Source organism: Amblyraja radiata, chromosome 3 (assembly GCF_010909765.2).
Source record: "Amblyraja radiata isolate CabotCenter1 chromosome 3, sAmbRad1.1.pri, whole genome shotgun sequence".
NCBI classification, from domain to species: domain Eukaryota; kingdom Metazoa; phylum Chordata; class Chondrichthyes; order Rajiformes; family Rajidae; genus Amblyraja; species Amblyraja radiata.
In genome coordinates, this window is record NC_045958.1 from 26609113 (window position 1) to 26631962 (window position 22850).

General features: G+C 44.1%; 1 protein-coding gene across 3 annotated transcripts in view; it reads left to right on the plus strand.

The window, feature by feature from the left end:
• prr16 (proline rich 16) overlaps window positions 1-22850 on the plus strand; it is a 235125-nt gene that overhangs the window by 201927 nt on the left and 10348 nt on the right. The window lies entirely within an intron of this gene.

Genomic DNA, 22850 nt, shown 5'->3' on the forward strand with positions numbered 1-22850 from the left:
TAGAAGTTATCCACGGTGTACACATACTGTGCAGCTGGTAGAGTTACTGCTTCATAGCAGCAGAGACCCTGGTTCGATCCTGACCTTGGGTGCTGTATATATGAAGTTTTCATGTTTAGGCCACATTTTTTAAGCCAACCGTTTACTGTAAAACACCATGGGTAACCCAGTGGCACAGCTGGTGGAGCTACTACCTCATAGCGCCAGAAACCCAGGTTCGATCCTGACCTTGGGTGCTGTCTGTGTGGAGTTTGCATGTTCTCCCTGTGGTATGCATTCCCTCCAATGGTCTGGTTTCCTCCCACTTCCAAAAGACAGGTTTGCAGGTTAATCCGTCTGAAAATTGTCCCATGTAGGAAGGGATGAGAAAGTGGAATGACATAGAACTAGTGTGAATGGGTGGTCAGTGTCCACTGTATGGACTCTGTTGGCTAAAGGGCTGTTTCGTTCAATCAATCAATTTCAATGCAGACATGCAATGGCATTACCTCAACTCGGAGCTCCACTGAAAAATCTTTCATCAGATTATAGTCAGAAAGAAGTTGCAAAGAATAGCCAGCAAATCCAAGGCTTGTCTGTACATCCACCCACATACATGCGGACACACTCACGCATCTTTGTTGCACTTACAGCAAGAAATGTTAGCAGTTCAGCACAGTCACCAGCATTTCCTCACAAAATATCATCTTTAGCTTGGTGGTCTGATGTCAGGTGGGGTCAAGGCTACATTAAACCATGTACATGTGGCTGATTTGGGATATGGTTCATTTTGACAATATTTGTGTAAATAGCAAGAATGCATCATATCTTTATAAAAAACTAGACTAAGTGGGACCCGTTGGGTCCAAGCATCACACAGGAGGGCTGGTCATCCAATGCAATATTCCACCTCTCCACCAATTCTAATATTGGTGGCCAGTTGGGGGGGGGGGGGGGCTTTCTGGAGTGCTAGTATGGGTGTTGTGGGCTGAAGGGACTGGTTTCCAGAGGGCTAGTATGCAAATTGTGCGCCAAATGGATTCTTGGGCTGGCGTCTCAGTCAATCAAGCCTGTTGTGCTGGCAACCAACTCACTCACGGCTGGTGGGCTGGTAGTTGACTCACGGCTAATCCTTGAAATTCTATTTCAAGCAGGGTATAAGGCCACAAAATTCAAGTGCAGTTTCATATCATTTGAAGCAGGGTTCAAAGCCACTAAAGACAGCGAGTCATGACCTCTCCCTCCTCCATCTTGCAGAGACTGAGCCACACCCACATTTCCGGGTTTTATTGCAAGTGGTGTCTTTCAACTTCAAGCCACACCCAAGCCACCATTTCCAGCCCAAGAATTCAGGGGGGGGGGGGGGGGGCACGGAAAATGTGTGGCTTTCATGGAGTGATTGACAGGAGAGAGATTCTCAACATTTAAAAAAAAACTAATAACACTTTTATTTTTCATTGATGGGAAGAATTCTCTGCACCTGCTCAGCAGAGGGGGACTGAGTAAGATGGCCAAAAATCACAGCCGTAAGTGGTAGCGTTTTATCTAAAATCAATATACAGTGCAAACAGGAAGTAAGTGCATTTACAGTAGTGCCTTTCAACTTCAAGCCAAAGCACCAAGCCACCATTTGCAATAAGTAGTGCATTTCAACTTCAAGCCACCATTTGCAGTAAGTGGTGCCTTTCAACTTCATGCCACCATTTGCAGTAAGTGGTGCCTTTCAACTTCAAGCCAAAGCAAGCAAGCCACCATTTGCAGTAATAGTGCCTTTCAAACTTCAAACCAAAGCTCCCAAACCACCATTTGCAGTAAGTAGTGCCTTTCAACTTCATGCCACCATTTGCAGTAAGTAATGCCTTTCAACTTCAAGCCAATGCACCCACGCCCACCATTTGCAGTAAGTAGTGCCTTTCAACTTAAAGCCACACCCAAGCCATCATTTGCAGGAAGTAGTGCCTTTCAACTTCAAGTCAAACCTCCCAAGCCACCATTTGCAGTAATAATGCCTTTCAACTTCAAACCAAAGCTCCCAAGCCACCATTTGCAGTAAGTAGTGCTTTCAACTTCAAGCCAAAGCTCCCGCCACCATTTGCAGTAAGTAGTGCATTTCAACTTCATGCCACCATTTGCAGTAAGTAATGCCTTTCAACTTCAAGCCAATGCACCCACGCCCCCCATTTGCAGTAAGTAGTGCCTTTCAACTTCAAGCCACACCCAAGCCATCATTTGCAGGAAGTAGTGCCTTTCAACTTCATGCCACCATTTACAGTAAGTAATGCCTTTCAACGTCAAGCCAATGCACCCACGCCCCCCATTTGCAGTAAGTAGTGCCTTTCAACTTCAAGCCACACCCAAGCCATCATTTGCAGGAAGTAGTGCCTTTCAACTTCAAGTCAAACCTCCCAAGCCACCATTTGCAGTAATAGTGCCTTTCAACTTCAAGCCAAAGCTCCCAACCCACCATTTGCAGTAAGTAGTGCCTTTCAACTTCATGCCACCATTTGCAGTAAGTAATGCCTTTCAACTTCAAGCCAATGCACCCACGCCCCCCATTTGCAGTAAGTAGTGCCTTTCAACTTCAAGCCACACCCAAGCCATCATTTGCAGGAAGTAGTGCCTTTCAACTTCATGCCACCATTTACAGTAAGTAATGCCTTTCAACGTCAAGCCAATGCACCCACGCCCCCCATTTGCAGTAAGTAGTGCCTTTCAACTTCAAGCCACACCCAAGCCATCATTTGCAGGAAGTAGTGCCTTTCAACTTCAAGTCAAACCTCCCAAGCCACCATTTGCAGTAATAGTGCCTTTCAACTTCAAGCCAAAGCTCCCAACCCACCATTTGCAGTAAGTAGTGCCTTTCAACTTCATGCCACCATTTGCAGTAAGTAATGCCTTTCAACTTCAAGCCAATGCACCCACGCCCCCCATTTGCAGTAAGTAGTGCCTTTCAACTTCAAGCCACACCCAAGCCATCATTTGCAGGAAGTAGTGCCTTTCAACTTCAAGCCACAATTTGCAGTAAGTAGTGCCTTTCAACTTCAAGTCAAAGCTCCCAAGCCACCATTTGCAGTAAGTAGTGCCTTTCAACTTCAAGCCAAAGCAACCAATCCACCATTTACAGTAAGGAGTGCCTTTCAACTGCAAGCCAAAGCAACCAAGCCACCATTTGCAGTAATAGTGCCTTTCAACTTCAAGCCAAAGCTCCGAAGCCACCATTTGCAGTAAGTAGTGCCTTTCAACTTCATGCCACCATTTGCAGTAAGTGGTGTCTTTCAACTTCAAGCCACACCCAAGCCACCATTTGCAGTAAGTAGTGCCTTTCAACTTCATGCCACCATTTGCAGTAAGTAGTGCCTTTCAATTTCAAGACACACCCAAGCCAAGCCGACCAGGGGAGGGGGAGGCTTTCTGGAGCGCTAGTATGAACCATTTTAGAACCAATAGACATGTTTTGCAAGCTTTAGAACCAATAAACATTTTATTGCAAGCTGGAGAACCAATAGACTTTTTTTTGCCAGCTTTAGAACCAATAGTCTTTTTTTTGCAAGCTTTAGAACCAATAGTCATTTTTTTGCAAGCTTTAGATCCAATAGACATTTTTTTGCAAGCTTTAGAACCAATATACATTTTTTTGAAAGCTTTAGAACCAATAGACATTTTTTTGCAAGCTTTAGAACCAATAGACATTGTTTTGGCCAGCTTTAGAAACAATAGAGACATTTCTTGGCCAGCTTTAGAACCAATAGACATTTTTGGGCCAGCTTTAGAACCAATAGTCATTTTTTTTGCCAGCTTTAGAACCAATAGACATTTTTTTGCCAGCTATAGAATCAATAGATTTTTTTTGCCAGCTTTAGAACCAATAGAGACATTTTTGCAAGCTTTAGAACCAATAGATACATTTATTGCAAGCTTTAGAACCAATAGAGACATTTTTTTGCAAGCTTTAGAACCAATAGACATTTTTTTGCAAGCTTTAGAACCAATAGACATTTTTTTGCAAGCTTTAGAACCAATACACATTTTTTGCAAGCTTTAGAACCAATAGACATGTTTTGCAAGCTTTAGAACCATTAGACATTTTTTGCAAGCTTTAGAACCAATAGATACACTTTTTGCAAGCTTTATAACCAATAGACATTTTTTGAAAGCTTTAGAACCAATAGACATTTTTTGCAAGCTTTAGAACCAATAGACACTTTTTTGCAAGTTTAGTGCCAATAGACACATTCTGCAAGCATTTTAGAACCACTAAGGGCACTTACATTTGAGTAGACATGTGTTCAGTGTTATTCACAGCTCAGAGAAACGTGACCCTCTGCCTTCCTCCATCTTGAAGAAACTGTGCGGCACACCACTTCCTGGTTTTATAGTCCCTCCCCCCTGCCGCCAGCGCGAGCAGCAGAGAGAATGGGGAATTTTGTAAAAACATTAATATCTCTGTCATTTTTAATCAACGGGAAAATCCTCGGCACACATGCGGCGTAGGGGGGCTCTGAGCAAGGTGGCCAAAAATGACGGCCATAGGTGGCGGCGTTCTCTCGGAAATCGCAGCACAGATGGCCAAAACCGGTCAATAACAGACTTTTAGTAATATAGATAAGAAAATGGAAGTAGAACCACATAGAATTACAGAAATTGTAAAAGATCAAGGATCATGTGAATGCAGGCTTTTTATGCACTGGCGCTAAAACAGATATTTATCAATTAATTTCTCCCTCCTTTCCGTCTCCCATCAGTTGTTTATTTCTAGCCATGAATGCACCAGTGAAAATCACTGGATCTTTCTTTTATTCACCGTTGACAGTAAGATTGTAAACTCTGAGCATATATCTATCAATACTACTACTAAACTTCTCATCTTGTCCTCTTCAGGTTTGCGTTTTTCTTAAATTTGCGCAAAATGGTACCCTATGGTACGGTACCTTGGCATATTGCTATCTTACTCACCGTTCTCCTCTGCTCCAAGCGCACCAAGTTTTGTTCCGATCGGTGGAATATTACAAAAGTTATGAAGGTTTAAAGAATCGTGAGATCAGCAGATTGGTCTTCTTGCCTGTCAGTCACCATGAAGATAACTCCCCTTCCGGCACCCGGTGGCAAGGAGAATAAATCCCCAGAGACGGGGCTGAGTCCACAAGCCGTACTGATTAAGTCCGCAAGCCGCGCTGATTGAATCCACAAGCTGCGCTGATTGGGTCTGCGAGCCGTGCGGCGGAGAACGACCAGCGAAGCGTCCAGCGAAGCAACCAGCGCCCGCTGTGAGTCCCCATCGCACACCCAAACGCTTCCCCTCTGTCCCCCCTCGCTGGCTCCTGCCCCCCTCCCCGTAATACCGCACACTCCCCCATGGCTCTTCCCCGTCTTTTCTCTGAGCTCTCTCCCCCCCTGCCCTCACGTCCCTTCCCCCCACACCCTACCCCCCTCTCCCTACACACCTCTCCCTCCCACACACCCCTTCCACACACCCCTCACAACCCTCCCCCTGCCCACGTACACCCCAAGCTCTCCCCCCCCCCACCCCTGCGTCTTTACTGTAGCTGCAGGAGGCTCTGGATGGACCAACGCGGCCCGGCCCGACACAGCCCAGCCAGCGAGGTCGGAGATGCCTCCGATGCCACCAAACATAACCCCCTGCCCACACACCCCCACAACGCACCCCCCCACAATGCCCCCCGCACAACGCCACCCCCTGCCTACACCTCCCTTCCCCCACAACCCTCCCTGTCCACACACCCCTCCCCCCACAATCCCCCTCGCCCACAACCCTCTCTCCCCCCACAACCCCCCTCCCCCTCACAATCCCCCTTCCCTCCACAACCCCCCACACCCCCCTACCCCACACAACCCCCCTCTCCCCACAACCCTCCTCCTCCCTCCCATACAACCGCCCCTCCCCCCCCACACAACCCCCCCTGCCTCCCTCACAAACCCCCCTCACCCCCCACACAACCCTCCCCACCCACAAACCCCTCCTCCACAACAAACCCTGCCAACAACCCCCCCCGCCCCCCGCCCCCCGCCCCCAACCCCCTTCCCCCCCACAATCCTCCCCACCCACACATACCCACCGCCTACACAGACACCCCTCCCCTCCACACACCCCCGCCCACACACACCCCTTCCCACACCACCCCCTCCCCATCCCACATCCTCCCTCCCCCCCACACCCCGCCCACACCGCACTCCCCCCCCCCCCACACCCCACGCCCACACCGCACTCCCCCCCCCCCCCATATCCCTCCTCCTTCCCCTTTCGCAAACTCCTCCAGCCCACATGCACACTTCCTCTCCCACCCCACACCCCCCCCCCCCACCACACCCCCCCCCTGTGGTGAATGGGACCCAACGGGTCCCACTTTGTCTAGTAATATACTAACAATCGTATGGCTCTGATGAAATTCATTTTAAGAGGTTATAATTAGTGACTTTAAAATGTTACCCCTATCTGCTAGCTTTTCATTCCCTTGTTTGTTGCTTGTGTGTATCAGCCTACACACTGTTACATACAGTAATGGGCCTGCCCCACTTAGGCGATTTCGGCGACTGCCGGCGACTGTCATGGTCATAGCAGGTCGCCAAAAAAACGGTGACTGGACCCCCCCTACGACATTGTCTATGACAATGTCTACAACAACTTACCACTTAGTCAACGTCAAGCTATGGCAAGCTACCGACAACCGGCGACCATTAGGACGTCCACATACGATCACACCTACGACAACCTACGTCCACCCGCGACAAGCTACGACAATGTAAGACAATTCAGTCGCCGCTACCTGTCGCCAGTTGATGTAGGTTGACATAGGTAGTCGCAAATGGAATTCATTGAAGTCAGCACCAGCGACAACATACGTCATCCTGGCGACAACCTACGTCATCCTGGCAACAGCACCTACATCAGATTACGATCATTGGCATCAAGCCCACGGGCACCAACTGTCACCGAAATTTTTTGAACATTTCAAAATCCTGCGGCGACCAGAGAAAAGGTGCTGACGGGGCGTGTGAGGAGACCATGCAGGCGACACCCCGGTGACCATGTGGCGATAGTTTAGTCACCTGTAGTCGCCTGAAAAGTTGTTTAAGTGGGACAGAGGCATGTGTTGAACCATTCACTGTGACTTCCTACAAAGAGCTCTTTTTTTTTGCTGTAAGAATTTGCTTTCTTCTGTTGCTCTTTCTGCTTTGACACATGTAATTTAAATTACAAAAATGGTTAAGCTTTAATTCTGAAATCATTTCCTGGTGATTGTCATAGGCATTGCGGCCTGAAGTTCCTGAATTAGGACAGCACATTTCATTCATACCTGTACTAACTGAGGATGCCTCACATCACATCTGCATTGCACGCAAGCACAAAATTGCTTCCAAATGGAGAGATGCAAACATCAATTCTTTCACCTCTGTCAGCCCCCACACTCATGCACACTAATCGTGCTTTCCTGAGGCCCCTAATTAATTTGAAAGTCTATTGCATCACACAAATTACATTTAATGGCCACTCATATTTTAACGTAACTTTAGTACAGGTAATCAAAACCATGTTTACATTTTAATATCCTCAACAAATTTGGTCTGAGCGTGTGCTTTTTTAGAGAATTGTTTGTATGTTGCTTTTTCAGTTATAACATCAGATACTTGCTATATTACGTAAATATTCTAACCTGAGCAAACAGGAAATAATATGCCAACACCTAACGTCAGGTAAAGAACTATTTTAAGAGTATAAAAAGCAACGATCATCGTGATTTCACTATTAAAAAGGATGCGGCAATATATGTATGTGATGATTAATTGATATAAGCCACATAATATAATCAACATCAGGGCAAGAAATAGAAGTGAATTGTAGAAAAACACCAAATGCTTAGTTCTTCCTCACCCCACTGAATCTTTGAAAAAGACTGTTGGCATATTTTTTCAAGGGCTACTGGTTATGTCACACAAGATGAATTACACAGGATAGAGCAGAATTTGCACCTAAAATTTCCATGATGTTTCACTAGGAACTGTAAGAGCCAGATTTAGAAATGATAGCTGTCTAATACCTAAGACAGACACAAAATGCTGGAGTAACTCAGCAGGACAGGCAGCATCTCTGGAGAGAAGGAATGGGTAACCTTTCAGGTCGAGACCCTTCTTCAGACCCTCGTGGCCTGAGCAACAACATACACTAACAAAGACAGAAGAAGGATAGAGTTCCATACGTCCTCACCTTTCATCCCAACAGTGTTCACATCCATTGCATCATTCTCAGACATTTTTTGCCACCTTCAACGTGATTCAACCACCAGTCACCTCTTCCCGTCCCCACACCTTTTCACTTTATGCAGACATCTTGATTTGCTTATCCACAATTTGCTTATCCTTCGCCATACAACATCACTAATCCTTCCCCTTACCTACCCCGGCACATTCACCTGCAACCACAAAAGATGTCAACCTGTCCCTACATCACCTCCCTCACCTCTGTTCAGGGATTCCAAACCCCTTCCAGGTAAATCAGACAGGGCCAATTGCATTCGGTGCATCTGAAATAGCTTGCTCTACATCGGCGAGACCAAGAGTGGACTTAGTAACCGTTTCACCGAACACTTGCACTTGGTCTGTCAAGGCCTGCTGAAACCCCAATTTGCAAGCCATTTTAACTCCCCTTCCAATTCCCATACAGACCATTCTATCCTGGGCCTTCTTCACTGCCAGAGTGAGGTCCCATGGAAACTAGAAGACCAGCACCTCATATTCTGCTTTGGTAACTTGTACCCAATTGCATGAATATTGAATTCTCCATTTTAAAGTTAATTTCCGACCCCACTCCTCATCCCCTCCTCCCACAACCCCCTCCCCACCCTCTAGTGTGCACACCTTACTGCCACTACCCTGTTCCTTTCCCCTCCTCATTATCCTACCCCTCCATCTCCTACCCCTCCCTACTCCGTCCTCTCCTTCCATTTATCTCCCCTCCTTTTCCTCACCTGTGTTCTTTCACCTATATTCCCCCTCCAGCTTTACATTTCACTCTTCCTTTTCTGACATCATTTTGTCTACATTTCACCTCTAGCCTTTGTCACTGTACTCTGTACCCGCCCCCTCTACTGTATCCACCTATCAGGTGCCAGGTTTTGCCTCACCTACCTCATTTCACCAGCTTTCTTCCCATTACTGCATCAGTCTGAAGAAAGAACCTGACTAGAAATGTCTTCTCTCCATTTGTTCTCCAGATGCCACCTAACATGCTGAGTTCTTCCAGCACTTTTCTTTCCGCAACATCCCAGCATCTGCAGTCTCTTGTGTAACATTCACACTTGCGGAATCAATGGCCCAGTCGATGCACACATAATCATCAAAAAATGTTGGCAGCAATAACCTGCCCACCAATAAGTTTCACCATGACCACTTAGCTCTTTACTCATAATATACAATAGTGGCATTGCATATAACAGTGATGGCATTTAATAAACTTAGATAGGCACATGGATGAGCAGGAATTGTAGGTATATGGAACATGTACAGGCAGATAAGTTTAGTTTAACATTGCATCCTGTTTGGCACGGACATTGTGGGATGAAGGGTCTGTACCTATACTGACATTTCTATGTTCTAAACATTAATCAAATAACTTAATTTTACAAATGAGTTGATAATGTCTATCCTTGATATTGAGGTAGCATTTTACTGAACATGGCATCAAGGAGTCCCAGTAAAACTGAAGCTAATGGGCTCAGAAGCTCTGGGTGAGTGGTGCAGCTCACAATGTGAAGAAAATTAAAACATGGGATCAATTAAAATTTATGTTTGATGGTCAGTGCAGATTTATGGTCTGCTTCCATACCTTATCTCTTGAATTCTATAACTCAAAGCTGTAGAAACAATTTGGTGGAGATAAGGAATAGTACAGATAAGAAGTCACTGGTGGGAGTTGTAAACAAGGAAGGCAAATAATAGAACAGAGTATAAGATTAAGTATAAGGTATAAATAAAAATGATGTAGTTTGTAAGAAAAGTGCTGCAATGATCATGGGCAATTGTATTTGTCATATAGAATTGTAAAATCAAATTTTCAATGAGAAAGTGTTCATGGAGTGATACAAAGATTGTTAGATAGAAAGTTAAGAGAAGAATACCGAGCTTACAATGGGATAAAGCCAGATTAATTGTTATGGCAGAGTACATGCCAATATAAAAATTATGGGGAGTAGGCCATCAGGACCAATGGGCCTACGAGAGAGATTCACCATATGTTAACATCTTGACTGATCTAATTTAGTGCCATTTTCCACCATTCCATTTTCCTTCATGGCAAGAAACCTATCCATCTCTTTTTTTTGAATGAATTCAATGACTGAGTCTCCACAAAATGCTGGAGTAACTCAACCGGACAGGCAGCGTTTCTGGAGAGAAAATATGGGTGACTTTTCGGGTCGAGATCTTTCCTCTGAAGAAGAGTCTCTACCTGAAACATCACCCATTCATTCTCTCCAGAGATGCTGCCTGTCCCGCTGAGTTACTCCAGCATTTTGTGTCTATCTTCGGTTTAAACCAGCATCTGCAGTTTCTTCCTCCACACTGAGTCTCCCCAGACTTTCAGAGTTGAGTATAATGAAGGACAATATGAGTTTCTCTCCTCTGGAAGGAAGAATGAAAGGGCTAGTTGTTATTGAAATGGAATGAGATGAGAAAATGTTGTGGCAGAAGTTATAGCTCCCTGAAGTAGATAGAATGGTCAAGAAGACGCATGGCATGCTTGGTTTATCAGACATCAATCAATCAATCAATCAACCTTTATTGTCATCTTGCAAAGCAACAGTTGTACAGTGAAAAATGAGAAGACATTTCCCAGGGAATACCGGAGCATCGCACATGAAACTTAAAACATTTCACACATAATAACAATAAAAAACAATCCAGTCCCTGATGAAACAGTATAAATAGTTAAAAGCAAGTACAACAGCAACATTAAAATACAGTAAAACCAATCATTAAAATGTGCAGGGCAGCTGATTTGAGTGGCCAGTGCCAGAGTTATTAAAATGTCAGTGCAAAGCCGCAGAATCAAGTGACTGTGAGTACAGAGTGACTGTTTAGCAGCCTCACAGCCTGTGGCAGGAAGCTGTTTAGCAGTCTTATAGTCCGGGCTTTGATGCTACGGTATCTCTTGCCTGATGGCAGGAGATCCAGGTGTGTGTGGAGGGGGTGCAGTTTGTCCTTAGCTATTCTCAGAGCTTTTTTCAGACTGCGGCTCTGGAACAGTTCTTGTACCGAGGGTAGGGAGACGCCAATGATCCTCTCTGCTCCCCTCACTACCCTCTGCAGAGACCTCCTGTCTGAGCATTTGCAATTGGAGTACCAGGTGTTTACGCAGTACGTGAGTTCAGACTCCACCGTGCCCCTGTAGAAAGTCCTGAGGATGTTGGTGGGGAGTGAGGCCTGTTTGAGTTTCCTCAGGAAGTGCAGTCGCTGATGGGTCCGTTTGACAATCCCAGTGTTGTTCCTGGAAATTAATGCTCCGAGGAACTTAATGCTCTCCATTCTCTCCACTGTGGTGCCACTGATGTTGAGGGGTGTGTGTTTTGTCTGAGCCTTCCTGAAGTCGACAACCATCTCCTTTGTTTTGTCGACATTTAATGCTAGAGTGTTGTTGCCGCACCAGTCCACTAGTTGTTTTACTTCCTCCCTGTACATTGATTCGTCATGGCATTGAATATGTCAGGAAGTTATGTTGTGGCATTATAAACCTCTGGTTAAAAGATCATAAGTGATAGGAGCAGCATTTGGCCATTCAGCCCATCAAGTCTACTCCGCCTTTCAATCATGGATGATCTATACTGCCTTCTCCCCATAACACATGACACCCGTACTAATCAAGAATCTATCTATCTCTGCTTTATAAATATCCATTGACAGCCTCCACAGGCAAAGAATTCCACAGATTCACCACCCTCTGATTAAATAAATTCCTCTTCATCTCCTTCTTAAAGGATCGTCCTTTAATTGAGGCTATGACCTCTAGTCCTAGACTCTCCTCTAGTGGAAACAACCTCTCCACATCCACTCTATCCAAGCCTTTCACTATTCTGTGACGGCTCTGGGCCTGTACCCTCGCTGGAGTTTAGAAGAATGAGGGGGAGCCTCATTGAAACATACAGAATAGTGAAAGGCCTGGATAGAGTGGATATACAACATGAAGAGTAGCAGCCCCAGCACCAAGCCCTGCAGAACTCCGTTAGTCTGGCTGCATTTTGAATTTTATGGGCAGTTCTGGTTACCTCATTACAGAAAGGATGTGGAGGCTTTGGAGGGGGTGCAGAAGAGATTTCCCAGAATGTTGCCTGGATTAATGGGTATAGAGCTGTAAAGAGCGGTTGGACAAGTATAGCTTGATTTCTCTGACAAGTCAGATGCTGAGGAGAGACCTGGCAGAGGCATTTAAAATTATGAGAGGCATACTGTAGATAGTGTAGAACATTTTTCCTAAGGTGGAAATATCATTGAGTGAATGGATTGAGAGGGGTTCATTTTAAAGGAGATTTGCAGGGCAAGATTTTAGAGGCATTTAGATAGGCATGTCAATATGCAGGGAATATACCAAACTGGATCATGCACAGAGGGAATGGAGTGGTTTAATTGGACATCATGTTTGGCACAGATATTGTGGGCTGAAGGGCGTGTTCATGAGCTGCACTATTCTATTTGCTGTGCTGAGTGTTGCCAGCATTTTCTATTTTTATTTCAGGTTTCCAGTATCCTGAAAGTAAGCATTCAGGTACAGCAGGCAGTGAAGAAAGCGAATGGCATGTTGGCCTTTATAACAAGAGGAATCGAATATAGGAGCAAGGAGGTCCTTCTGCAGTTGTACAGAGCCCTAGTGAAACCACACCTGGAGTATTGTGTGCAGTTTTGGTTCCCTAATTTGAGGAAGGACATTCTTGTTATTGAGGGAGTGCAGCGTAGGTTTACAAGGTTAATTCCCGGGATGGCGGGACTGTCATATGCTGAGAGAATGGAGCAGCTGGGCTTGCACACTCTGGTGTTTCGATGGATGAGAGGGTATCTCATTGAAACATATAAGATTGTTAAGGGTTTGGACACGCTAGAGGCAGGAGACATGTTCCCGATGTTGGGGGAGTCCAGAACCAGGGGCCACAGTTTAAGAATAAGGAGTAAGCCATTTAGAACGGAGACGAGGAAACACTTTCTCTCCCAGAAAGTGGCGAGTCTGTGGAATTCTCTGCCTCAGAGGGCGGTGGAGGCAGGTTCTCTGGATGCTTTCAAGAGAGAGTTAGATAGGGCTCTTAACAATAGCGGAGTCAGGAGATATGTGGCGATGGCAGGAACGGGGTACTGATTGGGGATGATCTGCCATGATCACATTGAATGGCGGTACTGACTCAAAGGGCCGAATGGCCTACTCCTGCACCTATTGTCTATTGTATATTGCCTATCTGCAGTTTTCTTTTTTGTTTCTATCTATCTGAGTAACTGTATTGAGTGGTAATTGTACTCTGCTGTGAATGCTGTTGTTGCTTCAATTTGTTTAGTATGACCCTCTACCTCAGGCTATATTCTGCTCTTCAATTATCTCAACCTGGCTGCTTCACAAATGATTTTCCATTTAACCAATTCTTTAACGTCAAAATATTGGATCAAACATAAAGACTGAAGAATGATGTTTAGAAAAAAGACTGAATTACATTACAGTCTTTTATTATAATCGAGTTCTTCAATCTCTAATTCTGCTTCATAAGAAGAATATAGATTAATTTAGACATACTGTGCGGAAACAGGCCCTTAGGCCCACCGAGTTGGCACCGACCATCGATCCAAGCACATTAACACTATCCTACACACACTAGGGACAATTTACACATACACCAATACCTGTACGTCTTTGGAGTTTGGGAGAAAACCGAAGATCTCAGAGAAATCCCACATGGTCCATGGGGAGAATGAGCAAATTCCCCACAGTCAGCACCCGTAGCCAGGATCGAACCAGGTCTCTGGTGCTGCAAGCGCTGTATGTCAGAAACTCTCCCGCTGTGCCACGGTGTCACCCTTTATACAATAGAATTAATTTTATTCTAAACCCCTTTGATACTGGTGAAGTTAATTACAGCACCTTTTATTCCATGGTCTTCAACTTTGATGACAAACCTATTACTAGGCACTTTGTCAAACTCTATTTTTAAGTTCACAGACATCACTATTTCCAACACAAAGATTCTTTACCTTTACTAATGTAGCACTATCTGTATCCATCTGTACCTCAACCTAACAGAACTGAAACCCTGATTCATGATTGATTACAACAATGCCACACGGGTCAATCTCCTGTAGTTTAGAAACTACAGGTCGGCAAACGTTTGTTGCCTGAGTTGCCTATTGGACTAAATACCGTTTTTCACCTTTGCTGACCGACAAAGACATTTCAAATGTTCAACCTTCTGTTTAAATCTATTCATAGCCTATTCTATAATTCTGCATCTATACAAGACAATAATTGTTCTTTACGATCTCCATATAATGAGCAGTAATGTGCAAACCTAGTTTATGGTGCTGCACATTATTCTCCGCTTAAGAAAACAGAAATTTGAATATAATTACATGTTTGTGTTGATTGTAAGCTGGTAGAAAGCAGTAAAGCAATCACTTGAACCTTCAGAGACATTGTTTTTATTTTTACTTTGCACAGGTCTTGCAGGAGATGTAGGATTATTGTTTTAGGAAGGAATTGTAGATGCTTATAAAACCAAAGATAGACACAAAAAGCTGAAGTAACTCAGCAGGTCAAACAGCATCTCTGGAGAAAAGGAATAGGTGACATTGCGGGTCAAGTCCCTTCTTCAGACTGAGAGTCGGGGGAAAGGGACATGAGAAGTACAGACGATGTAGAGAGAAGTAGAACAAATGAATGAAAGATATTCAAAAAAGCAGAGTTGGAGGGCAGGAGGAATCACGGAGGGGGAGCAGCAAGAGACGGTGTCGCAGAACTCTCACCGGAGAGAGGAGGAAAACTTCTTCAAAGTTGATTTACCTTGAGAAGATTTCACAGTGGAACAGACAAAATGTGTAGGAACGAACTGCAGTTGCTCCCACTCCCCCTTCCCCTTCCCCTCTCCCTCTCTTCATCCCCGCACCACGCCCCCTCGATACTCCTGTTTTTTTGGAGGCAATGTTTCCCCATTCTTCCTTCAACAATCATATGTTTAGTTTAGTTTGTTTTTTTGGTGTGTGCTAACCAGTCAGCTTAAAGACAATACGTCATTACAATCAAGCCATTCACAATGTATAGATACATACATAGATACATCGATACATAGAGAATAGGTGCAGGAGTAGGCCATTCGGACCTTCGAGCCAGCATGATCATAGCTGATCATCCACAATCAGTTCACCATTCCTGCTTTATAAACAATAGACAATAGGCAAAAGGTACAGGAGCAGACTATTTGGCCCTTTGAGCTTGTGAACCTACCCTACACTCCCTCAATAGCAAGAATGTCCTTCCTCAAATTAAGGGACCAAAACTGCACACAATACCCCAGGTGTGGTCTCACTAGGGCCCTGTACAGAAGGACCTCTTTGCTCCTGTACTCAACGCCTCTTGTTATGAAAGCCAACATGCCATTCGCTTTCTTAACTGCCTGCTGTACCTGCATGCTTACTTTCATTGACTGATGAACAAAGACCCCCGGATCCCATTGTACTTCCTCTTTTCCTAACTTGACACCATTTAGATAATAATCTGCCTTCATGTTTTTGCTACCAAAGTGGATAACCTCACATTTATCCACATTAACCTGCATCTGCCATGTATTTACCCACTCACCCAACTTGTTCATGTCACCCTGCATTCTCATAGCATCCTCCTCACAGTTCACACTGCCACCGAGCTTTGTGTCATCTGCTAATTTGCTAATGTTACATTGAATCCCTTCATCTAAATCATTGATGTATATTGTAAATATACAATGAGATCATGGCTGATCATCCACAATCCACATCCACAATCCACATCCAAATATGTGCCTTCACCCGCTTGATTCCACTAGCCCTAAGAGCTCTATCTATCTCACTGTTGAATGCATCCAGTGAATCGGCCACCACAGCCCTCTGAGGCAGAGAATCCACAAATTCATATCTCTGGGTGAAATAGTTTTTCCTCGTCTCAGTTCTATATGGCCTACCCCTTATTCTTAAACTGTGGCCCCTGGTTCTGGACTCCTCCAACATCAGGAATATGTTCCCTGCATCTAGCGTGTCCATTCCCTTAATAATATTATATGTTTCTATAAGATAACCTCTCATCCTTCTAAATTCCAATGAATATATGTCCAGTCATCCCATTCGTTCATCATATGACAGTCCCCCCATCCCGGGAATTAACCTCGTGAACCTACACTGCACACCCTCAATAGCAAGAATGTCCTTCCTCAAATTAGGAGAACAAAACTGTACACAAAACTCCAGGTGTGGTCTCAACAGGACCCTGCACAACTGCAGAAGGACCTCTTTGCTCCTATACTCAAATCCTCTCATTATGAAGTCCACCATGCCATTAGCTTTCTTCACTGCCTGCTCTACCTGCACGATAAAGGGAATAACGTGAATAACGTTTTGTGCAAGATAAGGCCAGTAAAGTCCGATCAAAGTTATAGCTTATTTCTTCCCCCATATGCTGTGGACATTTTTGCACCGCCCTTTAATATATTCTTATATCCTACCATTCACTTTAATAGGCATAGACTGTAGCTCCTCAAATCTATTGTGAAAAGAAAGCAGGATTTGCACTTATGCAGTAGATATTGTGACTTCCTGATAATCCTTTCAGTGAATTAATTACTTCTGCAGTATGGTGACCTGTGATGCAGACAACATGTCAGCCAATTAATGCACAAACAAAATCAGGGCACAAGTGAGTTTAAGGAGAGTTTAAAAACTGGTGTCCACGTGTGAAAATCAGCATAAGAAATTAAGTGCCAGTGCGTTTAAAGGGAACAGGGAAATTATGGCACCAGTGAGATCAAAGAGCTCAGAAATTGGGGCTTCCTTGTGTGAAAGGAAGCATGGGAGCTGGTGCTCAGATAAGTGAAAAGGAGAGGGCGAATATCAGTACCCAGTGGGTCATGTGCTAAACCACTGGGATTTCTGGATAGTCAGACATCAAATTATCAGGATTTTATTGTAATCTGATTTTGTTTTGTTGATGTTTAAGAATGAACTGCAGATGCTAGAAAATCGAAGGTAGACAAAAATGCTGGAGAAACTCAGTGGGTGAGGCAGCATCTATCGAGCGAAGGAAATGGCAAAATTTCGAGTCGAGGCCAAGAAGGGTCTCGACCCGAAATGTTGCCTATTTCCTTCACACCATAGATGCTGCCTCACCCGCTGAATTTCTCCAGCATTTTTGTCTACCTTGGTAATGTTGATGGTCATGTTACATTTTGGAAAAGACACTCTGGATAATTCTCTAACACTTCTTCAAAACAGTAACGAGCCATCTTTGCATCCATCTATAGAAATGTATGTGGTCTCAGTTAGAGCTTCAAGTAAAAGATAACACCAGTATTCCCCCAACATCGGAGTAACCAAACACAGAGTGGGAATCACTTTAAGAATTATCAATACCCTGTCCATGGGGGTGAAGCTGAACTTTCGGTTGCCTGCTACTTACACATACCACTTCCATTCTAGTCTACCTGTATGTGGCTCCTGCACTGTTACGAGAAGGGCCAGTGTAAGCTTGAGGGAACAGCATCTCACTTCCCATCTGGGGAAGTCATCAGAAAAATTAATCTGATTTGGTTTAATGTTAAAGCACTTGTTTTTGAACTAGTTGCACTTACATGTGTCCAGTGAGAATAGGAAGCAACAAGCAAGGTTTCGACTTCCTCTCTGAATATCAAATGGTGTCACATCAGTAGGGGGGTATTTAAAGAAGCCCAGCTGGTTACAGATCTCCCAGTGCTATTACGCTGCAGTTTGGCAGCTCTAATGCAGACTGGACCTGATAATAATTCACTTACTACAGCTCCAACTTTACAACCTGCAAGTCTTGCCTTCAACCAACAGTTAACTTCCAAAACCAAGATCTTCAAAACCAAAAATTTTTGAAGTCATGGCGTGGATGGAAATTGGAAATTGGAAATTGGTGCAAATTATAAAATTAACTATTTATTTTAAATTCAGATTTTTTCGGATATTTGGAGTAAGGTGAATGGGGAAACACATTTTTTTGGGGTTACAGCAAAAAAAAAAAGAGAAGCTCTCTGATACTGAATAATAATTTCAAAATAGTTAAATAAAAATATTTGGGAATCTTTGATCATTATTTTAACTTTAATATTGTAATTACTTTTGTGAGTTTGTGTTTAAATCCACTTTGTTCCTTTGTCCTTTGTTTCCTGAGGATTTAGTAGCACCTACTCAGAGAACAGCAAAATGAAACCATGTAGGAATGAACCATTTATCAAAAATATTTATGCATTGTACTTAAGTAGAGTATCCAAGCTAAATCTTTAGCCTATTTGATACAGAATAGCAAATGGATATAATTGAATCAAAACAGAATTCCAACTGTTTCATTGTTTAGTTTCTCTTCCATCCAGGAATATATTTCAGATAATTGTCTGTTGGGGAAGTATCTAATTTTGCAGTGACGATCTTTATAATATTACTAGACTAAGTGGGACCCGTTGGGTCCCATGTTCACACGGGAGGGCTGGTCCCTCAACGCAATATTCCACCTCTCCAGCAATTCCAATATTGGTGGCCAGTGGGGGGGGGGGGCTTTCTGGAGTGCAGGTATGGGTTCTTGCGGAGACAGCTCAGTCCCTCAAGCCTGATCTGCTGACAGCTCACTCATGGCTGGTGGGCTGGCAGTTGACTCATGACTATTCCTTGAAATTCCATTTCAAGCAGGGTGCAAGGCCACCAAATTCAAATCCATGTTCCTACCATTTCAAGCAGGGTGCAAGGCCACCAAATTCAAGTGCAGTTTCTTACCACTATGAGCAGGGTGCAAGGCCACCAAATTCAAGTGCAGTTTCCTACCACTTCAAGCAGGTTGCAAGGCCACAGAATTCAAGTGCAGTTTCCTACCACTTCAAGCAGGGTGCAAGGCCACCGAATTAAAGTGCAGTTTCCAACCACTTCAGCAGGGTGCAAGGCCACCGAATTCAAGTGCAGTTTCATACCACTTCTAGCTGGATCCAAGGCCACCAAATTCAAGTGCAGTTTCATTCCACTTCAAGCAGGGTGCAAGGCCACCAAATTCAAGTGCAGTATCATTCCATTTCAAGCAGGGTGCAAGGCCACCAAATTCAAATGCAGCTTCATACCATTTCATGCAGGGTGAAACCACCTTAAAACCACACGAAACATCAAACTCAGTTCGTGACCTCTCCCTCCCCCATCATGCAGAGACTGATCCACACCCACACTTCCGGGTTTTATAACCCCCTCCCACCGGAAAAGGTGTGGCTTTCATGGTATGATTGACAGGAGAGAGATTCTCAACATTTTTAAAACACTAATAACACTTTTATTTTTCATTGATGGGAAGAATTCTCGGCACCTGCTCAGCGGAGGGGGACTGAGTAAGATGACCAAAGATCACTGCCTTAAGTGGTAGCGTTTTATCTAAAATCATTATACAGTGCAAACAGAAAGTAAGTGCATTTGCAGTAGTGCCTTTTAACTTCAAGCCAAAGCACCTAAGCCGCCATTTGCAGTAAGTAGTGCCTTTCAACTTCAAGCCACCATTTGCAGTAAGTAGTGCAATTCAACTTCAAGCCAATGCACCCACACCACCATTTACAGTAAGTAGTGCCTTTCAACTTCAAGCCAAAGCACCTGCCACCATTTGCAGTAAGTAGTGCCCTTCAACTTCAAGCCAAAGCACCCAAGCCACCAGTTGCAGTAAATAGTGCCTTTCAACTTCAAGCCAAAGCACCCAAGCCACCATTTGCAGTAAGCAGTGCCTTTCAACTTCAAGCCAAAGCACCCAAGCCACCATTTGCAGTAAATAGTGCCCTTCAACTTCAAGCCAAAGCACCCAAGCCACCAGTTGCAGTAAATAGTGCCTTTCAACTTTAAACCAATGCTCCCAAGCCACCATTTGCAGTAAGTTGTGCCTTTCAACCTCAAGCCAAAGCACCCAAGCCACCAATTGCAGTAAGTAGTGCCTTTCAACTTCGTGCCACCATTTGAAGTAAGTAGTGCCTTTCAACTTCAAACCAAAGCTCCCAAGCCTCCATTTGCAGTAAGTAGTCCCTTTCAACTTCATGCATCCATTTGAAGTAAGTAGTGCCTTTCAACTTCAAGCCAAAGCACCCAAGACACCATTTGCATTAAGAAGTGCCTTTCAACTTCAAGCCAAATCACCCAAGACCCCGTTTGCAGTAAGTAGTGCCTTTCAACTTCAAGCCAAAGCACCCAAGCCACCATTTGCAGTAAGTAGTGCCTTTCAACTTCACGCCAACTCACCCAAGCCACCATTTGCTGTAAGTAGTGCATTTCAACTTAAAGCCAAAGCACCCAAGCCATCATTTGCAATAAGTAGTGCCTTTCAACTTCAAGCCAAAGCACCCAAGCCACCATTTGCAGTTAGTGCCTTTCAACTTCAAACCAACGCTCCCAAGCCACCATTTGCAGTAAGTAGTGCCTTTTAACTTCAAGCCAAAGCACCCAAGCCACCATTTGCAGTAAGTAGTGCCTTTCAACTTCAAGCCAAAGCACCCAAGCCACCATTTGCAGTGTATTTCAACTTCAAGCCAAAGCACCCGCCACCATTTGCAGTAAGTAGTGCTTTTCAACTCAAGCCAAAACTCTCAAGCCACCATTTGCAGTATGTAGCGCGTTTCAACTTCAAGCCAAAGCACCAAAGCCACCATTTGCAGTATCTTTCATCTTCAAGCCAAAGCACCCAAGCCACCATTTGCTGAAAGTAATGCTTTTCAACTTCAAGCCAAAGCACCCAAACCACCTTTTGCAGTAAGTAGTGCCTTTCAATTTCATGCCACCATTTGCAGTGTCTTTCAACTTCAAGCCAAAGCACCCAAGCCACCATTTGCAGAAAGTAATGCCTTTCAACTTCAAGCCAAAACACCCAAGCCCCCATTTGCAGTAAGTAGTGCCTTTCAACTTCAAGCCAAAGCACCCAAACATCCATTTGCAGGCAGTGCCTTTTTACATCAAACAAACCATATTTTCATTTTCAAACCACATTAAGTGGACTCACAGTTGTGTAGACATTTGTTCAGTGTTATTCAGAGCTCAGAGAGACGTGACCCTTGGCTTCATCCATCTTGCGGAGACTGAGTGAGGCACACCATTTCCTGGTTTTATATTACCTCCCCCTCCCTCCAGCAGGGGCAGCAGAGAGAATGGTGAATTTAAAAAAAAACATTAATATCTCTCTGATTGGTCATTGAAGGGAAAAATTCTCTACCACCATAAGGCGGAGGGGGGCTCTGAGCGCGGTGGCCAAAAATGACGGCCGTAGGTGGCGGCGTTCTGTCGGAAATCGCTGCACAGTGGGCCAAAAGCGGCCAAGATCAGAGTTTTAGTAATATAGATATTCACAGCACTTTTCAGACAAAATCAGTCTGAAGAAGGATGCTGATCCATTCTCTCCACAAATGTTGCATGACCCTCTGATTTACTCCAGCACTTTGTGTTGTACTGAATATTCCACCATCTGCAATTCCTTGTATCTACCTGTATATCCTGCTTGCCAAGTTTCATTTCAAAGTAGGACATAAAGTGCAGGAGTAACTCAATGGGTCAGGTAGCATCTCTGGAGAACATGAATAGGTGATGTTTCGGGTCTCGAGCCAAAATGTCACCTATCCATGTTCTCCAGAGATGCTGCCTGACCTGCTGAGTTACTCCAGAATTTGATGCCCTTTTTTTTATAAACTAGCATCTGCAGTTCCTGGTTTCTTCAGTTAAAAGTAATTAGGTGCGTTTGAGAGCTTCTTTCATATTTATCTATCTATTTTACTCAACACAACGACATGGATTGAATTCAAGACGTGGTCATGTGAAAATGTGTTTACAGTTTATGTAATGTAGAACATTCCTGCCATTGTTTTGCATGAAGTAGAAATATTTTTTATTTGACTTGGGCTTGTGTCGCCAATTGTATACCGTGACACTTGAAACAAGTCTAATTATGGATGTTAATTAGCATCACATGTGGAGCAATTAGTAATTGAAAAAATGTTTCCATGTAAGGCAGAGTTTTTCAGCAATACCCATCTGCATTCCATCTGAATGGGTTCAGTAATGAAAGAATGGAATGTCTGCCCTGAGTAAGTCAGGCAGTAAGCATTTACTAAGCCCATTAAGTCAGCAAAGCCCACCCGTATGCAGATGTGATTTTGTTTTAATGAGTGAGGATATCTGTGTGTGGAGTCGCAGCCAGTGAAACAAAGCAGAGACACTGCTATTAATAAAAGGCCATGTTGATGCTTGTTGCAGATTACATAGCTCCGCATCGCAACATCAACAAGGCAAGGAATGGTTCAATTATAAATGCCAGTTAGAGATTGCAACTATCAAACAGATTTGATCCTTGATTATAGTCAAATCTGGAATCAGGATAATCAGATGAGCCAGGCTCTACTTAGCTCTGGAGCCGGTCCAACCTGGTTCTCAGCAGGCATCAGCATCAACAAGATAAATGTCAGCCACAACTCTTCAACTGGTAACAGTTGCAAAAGAACACACAAGCTCTGCCATCTGGCTATTTGTAAAGACTGCGGTATACCATTGTTGAGATCTCTCGGCCAATATTTTTATGGGCAATGTGATTAAATTGTTCTATAAAATTCACTGCTAAATAAAATGCGAATTTCCTAATG